Below are 12,489 nucleotides of genomic sequence, written 5' to 3' on the forward strand. Positions count from 1 at the left end.
GTATCAAAAATCTTCAAGGGGGGGCTGGCCTGGTGGCTTGGTGATTAAGCTTGCATGCTCTGCTTTGGCAGCCCAGGATTTGTGGGTTCAGATTCCAGGCATAGACCTACACACCACTCATCAAGCCATGCTGTGGTGCCATACTACATACAAAACAGAGGAAGATTGGCACAGATGTTAGCTCAGAGACAATCTTCCTCAAGCAAAAAGGAGGAAGATTGGCAATAGATGTTAGCTCAGGGTCGATCTTCCTCACCAAAAGTAAATAAATAAATAAATAAATAAATAAATAAATAAATAAATAAATAAAAATCTCCAATGGATCTTTTTACTCAATCAGTTGTCCTCAAATTTTAAAAGGAAAGGTGCACCATATGAGGAAACAGTTCTCCAGGGGCCTCTCAAATGTTTTTTCACATCTTGTGTCAACTTGTGTTCTGGACCAACTTGCACAGATTTCTGTATGATAGCCTTGGAAGACGGCAGTAGTGTTCATATTGGGAGCAAGGACACCTTAATTACCTGACCAATATGATAGAGATAATGCCTTCCTCAGAGGCAAAGCTTGGGCTGGTGTACTTATAACCCACTTTAAAAGATTTGGGGTTCTCAAGATTAGTGTTCTCCAGCTGTGACGCAAATTTACTTTGTGTGCCAGCATCCATCTGGCCTCTTTGCTTGGTCCCTGTGGTGCTTGTGAGACCAGTAGGAACATATGTGAACAGGAAGCTCTAGCTGCCTGTTTAGCCATGAATAACAATGTTGTTTGTCTCCATCCCAGAAGTCTCATGTCTTCTAGACCATCCATGAAACTGGTAGGCTAGTTTACCAGTTTGCAAGAGGGTAAAATTTTACATGCTTTACATTTCTTGTCAGTCTTGGCCTTGAAGATGGGATAGTGACTGAGCCTTACAACCAATGGCCTTTGTGCACAGTCATAGCATTGGAGGGAAGCTAACTTGATAAGGTAGTTGTGGTCTATCTCAGCTTGTTTGGGCTGCTATAACCAAATTCCACAGGCTGAGTTGTTTTTAAATAATTTGTATCTCCCAGTTCTGGAGGCTTGAAGTCTGAGATCAGGGAGCCAGAATGGTCAGGTAAGGGCCATCTTTTGGGTCGCAGACTTGTTGTATCTTCACAAGGTGGAAGGAGGCAAGGGTGCTCTCTCAGGCTTCTTGCTAAGGGACACCAATTTCATTGATGAAGGCTCTGCCCTCATGATTTAATCACCTTCCAGAAGCTTCACCCCAATACCATCATCTTGAAGGTTAGCTTTCAATATATGAATTTTGTTGGAAAAAACAGACCATGTCAGGACCTTCTGGAAAAATTCAATATCTTGTCATTGTTTCTACATCACAATGTAATGGGAATTGTTGCATTATATGCTGTGCTTCCCCATCCCACATGTGCCAGAAGGGATTATGTCAATCAGGGTGAGGTGCAGGTAGAGAGGTGTTACTGAGATGAACGACACTTTCTCTTGTCACCAGAAAGATAGAGGGTGGGTGAGTGTTTAGGTCAATTGACACTAACCTGTGATATAGAAACTTTTTATGATATAAACGAGGAACTTTTTGTTGGCAGTTTCTCATTAAGATTCTGTATTGATTTTTCAATCATAATGAATAAATAAACAACTGAATATTGTGGAAAAGTCTACAATTTACATATTTCTGGTAAAATTAGGGGATTTTGTGCTCCTACTCTGGGAAAGGAGAGACTGGAAATAGTAGAGTCATGGCTCATGAGCAGAAACGGGCTGACAGTAGGAAAGCACATCGAAATTAGGGCATAGGTGTTCACTAACCACCAAGTGAGGTTGTAAAGGAGAGCAATACAAATGAGAAAGATAGAGGAAAGGGCAGAAAATGATACAAAGGTGACTGGGGGAACAAAGATGTTTCAGATGGCTCTGGACTCAGCAGAATATCTAGAGGAAACATTATTCCTGTGAAAATGTTGGACTTGATCTGTGTGCTTGTACAGGATGAAAATCATGGAGCCGCTGGCGCACATTATGAGCAAAGAAAATACCGCTTCAGGGAATACTATGAGTGTTGCATCCAGAACCTGAGATTTTATCATAATCTATAGCAGAACCATATCTCTTTTCTTCATGATGTTTTTGCTACTCAATTTGCCAGAAACATACAACATGTATATAGGAAAAATAAAATTTACAAACATGTAAAGAATCCAACAGAGGGAAATTGAGAAAGCCAATGTGCTTTGGGGATTTGACTTTAAGATCTTTCCAGCTGAAGTTCGTGAGGCTGATCATGATGGTCTGGAAGATACTTCAGAGTCAGGTGATGCCAATGGACACGCTCCTGCCCACTCTCTGAAAATACAAAAGAGGTTTGCATCCTAAATCATTGAAAAATTGTTTTAACCCAGAGCTACCATTGTCTGGGGGACTCCTTTGGAGAGAATGACCAAGGAGTTGACAATCACCAGGTGCTTGAGAATCCAACCTGTGGATCTCAACCCACCTTCAGTGTGGTAAAGGAAGAGATATGGTAAAGAAGAGAAAAATTTCCCAGGATTCCAACTGTAGCCTGTGATAAGATTATTCCTATTGCCAAATGCCTGGAGGCTGTTCTCTAATTCACTAGGTTTCCTCTGAGTTATGATAATAATCATTATTCTGAGAAAAAAGGCTCATTGAAGATTTTTGACACCAAGAGTAACTCCTTCACTCCTGTGGGATTGCCAAAGACTTAAAGAAGGAGGAAGAGATGGAGAAAATTTCCAGTAAATTTTATGAAAAGTCAGCAGTGCTAATGAAGGGATCTTATTTGGGTGCAGTCATGGCAAGTCATAACAAATGGAAAGAAAACACAGTACAACATTTTCAGCATAAACTGTAATTTGCTAGCCACATTGGAAAAAAAGAAAAATCTCAATAACTACCCATGATACAATAAATCAATTCTGAGTGGAGTGCTGATCTAAATTTTAAAGATAAATAATTATGTTCTCAGAAAAACAAGAGCAGAACGAAGGGCCTTAGATTTAGAAAATATTTCTTAACAGCACAAAACAACTATATATGTGAGATGAGAAATTAAATTATATTAAAATTAAGAGATGCTTGTCATCAAAAGACACACACACATCCAGAGATGGGGTAGGGGGGAAGCTGTAAACAGCACAAAGAACTCTTATAGACCACACAGTAGGAATAAAACGGACAAAATCTCCCAAAAGAAACTTCAAAACTCAATGTCCATTGATTAATTCAATGGATAAGACGTTTGTGAACAATGTTCAATGTCCATAGTAATCAGGAAAAATCAAATTAAACTGCTGCATGGTATCATCATATACCAACCAGAAAGCAAAAATGAAGTGACATGAAACACGAAGTTTGGGCAAGGATATGGGTAAACCAAGGTTCTCACATACTGCTGGTGGTTGTTAAAATTGAGGCAAACATTTTGGAAAACTGCATGATAGTATCTACTTTCACTGACCAGGTGCAATCTTATGTCTCAATAATTCCACTCATGAGTAAACTCAACAGAAATTTGCACATTTATCACCCAAAAACTAGTTACAGAACTTATATGCCAGCATTACTCATTACACATAATAGCCCCAAACTCAAAACTACCCAGTGGTCCATTAACAGTATAATCAATCAATTAGTTGTTTGATATTCACACAATGGCATCCTCTACAGCAGTGCTAATGACTACCAACATTAGTGTGGAACAATACAGATAAATTCACAAAATCATATGGAATGGAAAAAAAGGACCAATATGGAAGACATCATCCTGTATGATTCCATTTAAGTAAAGTACAAAACACGCAAGTGATTTAATCTCTTAATTGTTAGAATAGACACAAATATATGTTCCAATGGCTCCACTCCTACAAATCTACGCAATAGAACTATACTCTAGGGGTAGTGACTTAGAGATGATGCAAGAGGGTTTTGGGAGACTAATGGCATTCAGTTTCTTGATGTAGGTGGTCTTTAGAGAGGTGTATTCATAAAGTTGAACCTTGACCAAAGGTCATATACAAAAATTAACTCAAAATGGATCAAAGACCTAAATGTAAGACTTAAATCAATAAAACTCTTAGAAGAAAACATAGATTAAAAGCTTCAGGGGCTGGCCCCATGGCCGAGTGGTTGAGTTTTCATGCTCCACTTCGGCGACCCAGGGTTTCACTGGTTCAGATCCTGGGCACGGAGATGGCACCACTTGCCAAACCACACTGAGGTGGCATCCCACATAGCACCACCAGAAGGACCTACAACTCGAATATACAACTATGTACTTGGGGGCTTTGATGAGAAGAAGAAGAAGAAAAAAAGAAGATTGGCAACAGATGTTAGCTCAGGTGCCAATTTTTGAAATAAAAATGAAAAGCTTCATGATATTAGATTTGGCAAGGATTTCTTGGATATGACACCAAAGGCACAGGTAACAAAAGAAAATAGAGACAAATCAGACTTCATGAAAATTAAACACTTTTGTGCATCAAAAGACATTATCAACAGACTAATAAAGGCAAACGTCAGAATGGGAGAAAATATTTGCAATTCATGTATCTGTTAAGGGATTATATACAGAATATATAGAGGACATTCAAAAGTCAACAATAAAAAAGCCAACCCAATTCAAAATCGGTAGAGAACTTGAATAGACATTTCTCAAAAAACAATATACAAATGGTGAATTAGGACATGAAAAGATGCTTAACTTCGCAATTTATTAGGGAAATGCAAACCAAAGCTACAGTGAAATACCAGCTCACAGCCATTAGGATGGCTATTATAAAAAAATTAAAAACCAGAAAATAACAAGTGAGGGCAAGGAGGTGGAGAAATCAAACTCTTGTGTTCTGATAGTGGGAATACAAAATGATACAGCCACCATGGAAAGCAGTTTGGCAGTTCCTTAAAAATTAAAAACAGAATCACTCCAGGCTCCAGCAATTCCACTTCTGGGTATATACTGAAAAGGATAGAAGTCAGGGTCTCAAAGAGACATTTGTGCACCCGTGTTCATAGCAGCATTATTCACAATAGCTAAAACATGGAAGCAACCCAAGTGTCCAATGACAGATGAATGGATAAGCAATACGTAGTGTATACATACAATGGAATATTACTCAGCCTTAAAAAGCAAGAAAATTATGACATATGCTACAACATAGATAGACATCGAGGATATTACACTAAGTAAAATGAGCAATTCAAAAAAGTACAATTAATGTATGATTCCACTGCTTTGAGATACGTATAGTAGTCAAATTCAGAGACAAAAGATAGAAAGGTGGTTTCCAGGGTCTTAGGGGAGAGAGATGAGAAATTGCTGTTTAATGGGTATAGACTTTCAGTTTTGCAAAATGAAAAGAGTTCTGGAGAAGGATAGTAGTGATAAGGTTGCACAAAAATATGAATATACTTAACCACTGACCAGTACACTTAAAATGGTTAAAATAGCAAACATTTGTTATCAATACATTATAATAAAATTCACAAAATTTAAAAGAATACTTACTGTCTTTTAAAATACTAAAATAATTAGAAATGTTTTTATAATATTTCTACAACAAAAAATTAGAAATAAAAATTTCTACACAATAAAATAAATTAGAACAAAGTGCTATGACCTCTGCCATATGAGGTGGAAATGTGGGGAGAGTGATGACAAAGAGTGTGTGGGGAATGGATGAGAATGGGGGTGATAGGGAAAGGTGATCAGAAAGATGGCAGAGGAAAGAGGATATAAGGTAAGATGGTGGTGCAAAGAGCATGGTGTTTGGGGAGAGAGTGCAGGAGAAGAGAGTGGAGAGCATGAAAATGCACGTGGAGTCGAAGAGTCCTGACCTTGTAAAGTGCACTGCAGGGCTTAAGGGCACCAAGGGGCAAAGTGTGCAAAGAAGTGAAGGATGTGGCACATATTGGGCTCTGTGGGGATAAAGGGTACATCAGTCATGGGAACAAGGGGGTAATGGGAAGGGAGACAGTGGTCAGATATGAGTCAAGGGCAGAGGCAGGTGTTAGGCACAGGAGAGTTCATGTCCACCAGGGATTAAAGAAGACAGTGGGGAAAAGGCATATATGCTTCATAAGATTGGAAACTTTTTTTTCTAAAGATTGGCACCTGAGATAACATCTGTTTCCGAACTTTTTTCTTCTTTTTCTTCTCCCCAAAGCCCCCCAGCACATAGTTCTATATTCTACTTGTAGGTCCTTCTGCTTGTGCTATGTCAGACGCCACCTCAAAATGGCTTGATGAGCTGTGCCATGTCCATGCCCAGGATCCAAACTGGGAAAACCCTGGGCCACCACAGCAGAGAGAGCAAACTTAACCACTCAGCCACTGGGCTGCCCCTCTGAACACTCTTTTGATGGAGGAACACAACACTATGATGCTTGGATAGATGAACGGCAGAACTCTATTACTTACAGCTCCAAAAGAGAGAAGGAGGACAAGCAGGGCCACACAGAGGGTGGTACCCAGGAACAGGGTACCAGGAACCTGAAGCTGTAAGGGCAGCCTGTGCATGGCAAGTAGGGTGGGTTAGTCAGGGTTAGGGGCTCCTTGTCCATTGGCTAATTTGAATAATTTTGCAGGCTCCATAGTAAAAGGACTGTCCTCAGTTGTGTGGTGCCTGTCTTGGGCTAATTAGAGCTGTTGCCAAGTGGCCCAGAGCGTGAAAGCGCAGTTAGGGAAGTGGTTGAAGTGTGGATTGATCAGCTGCTCAAGAAGGGAAATTGACCACACACTAGGGAGGTCCTCAAAACTTGGTCAAGACAGCATTTAAAAAAAAGAAGAAACAAACTGCATTACAGTACATTGTTGGTTATGGATGTGCTGGATGTAGTTAGCAGCTGACATCAGAGACAGTTAGGGGAAAGGGAGCTAGAGCCTTGCAGGGGGCATAATGGGCTCAACAGACAAAATGGTGGCAAGTGATGCAGTCAGCTGGAGAGATAGTGGATTTGAGGAGGCTAAAGGACTCAGAGGAAAAGGGCAGATTTTGAAGTGTAGATAATGGACACAGGGAGCTGATAATGCCCAATGTTTGAGGAATGGGATTTTGAGAGATGGGCCATAGAGGACAAGAGAAATGGGTTGAAGTCACTGGGATGGGGCAAATAGGAGTCAAGGAAGAAAGAGAATGTGAAGGTGATGGAAGGCAAAGAGTGTTGAGTCTAGATTTGTGGAAGAGTAGGGGGGAAGAGTGGACAGAAGGATGGATTTCAAAGTGAGTGCAGGATGGAGATGGGGTATGGAAGTTTAGAAGAGTGAGGTGGAGGTGAAATAAGGCAGAGACAGGTCAAGGATTTGGAGGATGGTGGGGCAGGTGGAAGTCTAGGGGATGAATAAAGGTCTAAAAGGGTTGTGAGATTGAGGTCTAGGGGGCTATAGAGGTGGAAAGAGAGGCAGCATGGATATTGAGGGAATGGAGATACAACTGCAATGACCTTATTTCCAAAGGTCACATACTGAACCACTAGGGGTTAACATTTCAATATATGAACTTTGGGAACACAATTCAAACATAACAGACTGGATATATTAATGCAATATAAAAGACACAATCTCAAAATGCAGGTGTGACTTTTCCAGACAGTGAGACAAGGACAAAGGGAAGAAAAAAGGAAATGTCTCTTTCTCAGGCAAATGTTGAGTTTCCAGTCAGATGCTGTATCCACTCTTTCTCTTAAAATTCTATATTTTAATAATTTGAAAGCCGTCACTTCTGTACCACAGAGGTAATAAGGCAAACAGAATAGGTTAATTATGTGTGTGTGTGAGTGCACGTGTGTGTGCGTAGTCAGTGCAATTTCAGATATATTCTTAAACTACATAAGAAGGAGAATGTACCTCAGTGATGAAAATTCTTACATTTGGGATCAAAATACTATCAGTCGGGTAATTCATGAATATTTTATTGCTTACATATTTTACCACTAAATTTCTTCCTATGTTTATTACTTTTATATTACGGACATAATTTACCACAAACTTGAGCATTTTAACACATTTTCTTTTTTTTCACCTTTATCGATGTATAGTTGACAAATAAGATTTTTATATACTTAAGGCATACAACCTGATGTTTTGAGAAAACCCACTTATTTTCTTGCAGATCCTATATCAGAAAACTGAGTGGGCCTGGCTGAGTACTTTGATTATGGTGTCACAAGCCAAAATTAAAGTGTCATCTAGTTTGGGCTCTATTTTCAAGACTCTGTGGAAGAATTCACTTCCAGTATCTTTTAGGTTGTATGCAGAATTCATTTCATCCTTAAGGTTTCCTCACAGGCCCACCTACATTCCATCTTCAACTAGAGCAATAAAGTGTGAAATCCCTCTCGTGCTTCAAATCTCTGATTCCCTCTTCTACCAGATCTCCCCCGTTCTTTCTCTTTTAAAAACACATATGTTATGGGGCTGGCCCTGTGGCCGAGTGGTTAAGTTCGCGCGCTCCGCTGCAGGCGGCCCAGTGTTTCGTTAGTTCAAATCCTGGGCGCGGACATGGCACTGCTCATCAGACCACGCTGAGGCAGCGTCCCACATGCCACAACTAGAAGAACCCACAACGAAGAATACACAACTATGTACCGGGGGCTTTGGGGAGAAAAAGGAAAAAATAAAATCTTTAAAAAAAACAAAAAACAAAAAACAAAAACACATATGTTACATTGGCCCCACCAGATAATCCGGAACAATTTCCCTATCTTGAAATCATCTGATTAGCAGCCTTAATTACACCTGCAAAATCCATTTTTCCATGCAGCATAATATAACCACCCAGCTTATGTTACATCCAGGGTTGGAGAGCAGCCTATTATGTTACAAATGGTCTTGGTCCAGCCCCAGTGGCCTAGTGGTTAAGGTTGGCATGCTCCATTTCAGTGGCCTGGGTTCACTTCTCAGGTACAGACCTATACCACTCGTCTGTCAGTGACCATGCTGTGGCAGCATCTCACACACAAAAAGAGGAAGATTGGCAACGGATGTTAGCTCAGGGTAAATCTTCCTCAGGGGAAAAAACAAAAACTGTTAATATATCTACAACTGTAATACCATGGGTTACCCCTTGTGATGGTTTCTTATAAGGAATAAGCAATGGGGAGAATGTCCTTATGACTCTTAGGTATCTTGTTATGTTTTATCTTCTTACAGCAAAGCTTATAAACAAAAGCTTAATAAAAGTTCATATAGCTGAAAATAAAGCATTATAGTTTGGAAATACCACAACACCTAAAGAGATTTTCATCTGATCAGTGTTGGGGCAAAAAATTTATTTGGGACATAGCAGTTCTTCAGCATCAATGCAGAGGTTGGGACCTGATGCACTGGGCCCTCTTCCCAATGCTTGCAATGCTGGATACCAGTAAACAGCTTCTCCTGCCTGACCCATCAAGATCATATCCTGTACCTAATATCCTGAAGGACGAGTGAGAATGCTATTGTGTTGTTCACTAAAAGTTTTACCATCCCTCCTTGACTGTATGTTCTACTTAAGCAATTTGGAGTGGCCATTTTATATAAGCAAGATTTTTGCCCCCTGAGCTGACATTAGAAACTAACGATGACATTGTAATTATGGCATAAATTAAGGAATTTCTGAATGAATCATATAGTAGCCTCCAATCCGCCCACAGACACCATCATCATTCCTAGTTCCAGCCCTCTCTCCCCCAACTATGTCCCTCCTCCTCCAGCTACATCCTCCATGCCTCCACCCTGTCAGCTATAGCCATCTACTAAACTTCCACTCAACCCTCACATCTACTCAACCCATTTAGACTCTTATTTCACCCCCAACCTCCCTCCTGTCGCCTTTTTGACATCCATCCCTATGTGAGCAGTATTGCAAGGGCCCCAGTCTGGCCTTCCTCACTTCCCATCACTCCTGCCAACCACATCATCTGAGTTCTTCTTTTACTTTCTCTATGTCCACTCCACTTCAAACATCTCAACCATTCCCTGAGTTGTGTACATCCCCTATCATTGAACATCCTAGGCTCAACTTTCAGGCAACCTCAACTCCTCCAGGAGCCCAATCCACAGCCTGAACCCATTACACCCAACCATGTAGTCCCTTTCTCCTGGGCTCCTTGGCTCACATATGCCCACTACCCCTCCCAGATCCCTCATGTCTGGGACAATTTTGCCTCCCGTCTCATACTCATTATCTCCTCCAGGTTCCATCTCCTCTTCCCACACTCTAGATCTGTCTTGGGCCACACTCTCTACTTCCAAGATCAGCCTACCCCACACATATTCCCATTCCTCCCCTATCACCATATTTTTAATCCCTCAAGGACATTAAGTCTCCTGGGAGTTTTACCAACGACTGACCATTAATATTTTTATCCCAAATTCCCCATCCCTATTATCCTCCACACTCCCATGAAACCCATACCCCTATTTCCCCAGAACTCAATATGCTCATACCCTTAATGCCCTGCACACTTTGTCGCCTTGTACCCTCACACCCCACAATGCACTTTAACCTCTCCCTGACATTTGACACTCTTTTTTCTCTTATCCCTCTGCCCTCTCTCTTTCCCTGCATTCTCCATTCTCCCTTACCCCAGGCTTTCTTCTCTCTCATCTTTTCTGTATATCCCTTTCCTTGTGCCCCCTCTTCTCTAACCTTACCCTATCATACACCCATTAAATAATTGCCTAGTGAAACTGCATCAAATGTGGATTTGTTTATAGGGAAAACAAAAGGATCCATTTCAACTCCTAATTTATGTTTCTTAATTACCAAAGCAACCAATGCTCATCACTGAAAATCCAGCAGCAAAACAAAAATCTGTAGAGTACTGTGGAAACTATTTGATCTTGTTGAATTAAAACTTGAGCACTGGGTCACGTGATCGCTACAAGAATGGTAGAATTGGCTCACTGAACCATGTGATCTGGGTTCTTTTATTTGTGAGACACCCTTCTAGAACCTTCTTTCTTTCTTCTATGTATATTTTTCTGTCTGGAATTCTTATCATTAACGGACATCCATAAGGGTAAAGTCTATTTTCCTACACAATTTCCATATTAATTGGCATTAAATTATGCAAATAGCCCAAATTAAATAACTGATTTGTGCCAGTGATTTCTCTAGTGAGTGATTTGTATCAAGTTCTTCCTTTCACTTGTACCCCATTGGAACTCCTTCCCAGGTACTTTGTCTCATTCTATTTCTGTGCTAATAACTGAAATGATGGTTCAGCCAAGTGAAATGAAGATTATGCAAGAAGTAGACATTTGGTAAAAGAACTTCTCAAGGCAGCAAAAAGCTCAGTGTGACACAGAGACTTGCAGCCAGTTCCTCATGTGTCAAGCATCAGCCTTTCCTGTTCTCCCCGATTTGAAACCTTGTCTGCATTCAGGGATAATAGAAAACAAAGAGACTCTCAAAAACACTCCAAGAGTTTCCCCTAGGAGTGCTAAGTAGAAAGTTGTAATTGTTTTTGGTAATTAACAACTTGGAGAAAAGTTTCCAGTAATGCTCACAGCTCCCACGCCTGCACTAACACCGCTGCTACAGATGAAATAATTGCAGTTCTGAAGGGAGGTGAGGTCACAGAGTCACAAACTTATATATCAGGGTCTGGCTGCCTCCCTCCCACACACGTCCTGGACATAGTGACCATCAAACTGAGCCCACTGTTCTGGCAGCAGGAAGATGTTGGGTGAGTAATTTCTATGTCAGTCTGGGAGGCAGAGTGTGTAAAAGAAAGGCATAACAAGAGTCTGGGTGAGTGATTGTATCAGAAAAAGGCAATTGTCTGTGTATTCACCTGATTCAGTGCCAATGCCATGTAGGAAGGTGGAAGAATTCTGAGGCATGAGTGAGCTAGTACAGAGAGATGAGGGTCCTAGACCATACCCCACTCCTTGATGGCTTCTAATGTAATTTAGTGTAATCCTCATTGACAATGATAGTTGTGGCTTAATCTGAGTGACAATGAAACCTAATTTTTAAAGTGCTTAAGGATGCAGTTATAAAAGCAATCTGCTGTTCAGTTTAACTTACAGGAATCATAGACTAAATTTCAGATTTTTACAGGCATACCTATAATACCTCCGTGTTTGTAATAAAGAGTAGAATGAATCACACAGGAATCATGCGATCCTGGGAAGAAAGTATCCCGAATAGTAATTGCTTGAACAGAAAGGTTGCAGCTGTCTGTCTCATGTTGTTTCCACTCATTTAAAAAATATTCCAGGGGACCGGCCTGGTGGTGTAGTGGTTAAGTTCATATGCTGTGCTTCAGTGGCCCGTGGTTCCTGGGTTTGGATCCTGGGCACAGACCAACGCACCACTCATCAAGCCATGCTGCGGCAGCATCCCATATACAAAAAAATAGAGGAAAATGAGCACAGCCTTTAGCTCAGGGACAATCTTCCTCAAACAAAAAGAGGAGAATTGGCCACACATGTCAACTCAGATCCAATCTTCCTCACTGTAAAAAGAAAAAACCTAATATCA

General features: G+C 40.7%; 1 pseudogene; it reads right to left on the bottom strand.

The window, feature by feature from the left end:
• Positions 1–1,666: 1,666 nt before the first annotated feature.
• On the bottom strand, positions 1,667–6,536 carry LOC124250307 (vomeronasal type-1 receptor 4-like; annotated as a pseudogene).
• Between the last annotated feature and the right edge of the window lie 5,953 nt (positions 6,537–12,489).

The sequence above is a fragment of the Equus quagga genome, chromosome 13 (assembly GCF_021613505.1).
Source record: "Equus quagga isolate Etosha38 chromosome 13, UCLA_HA_Equagga_1.0, whole genome shotgun sequence".
NCBI lineage: Eukaryota > Metazoa > Chordata > Mammalia > Perissodactyla > Equidae > Equus > Equus quagga.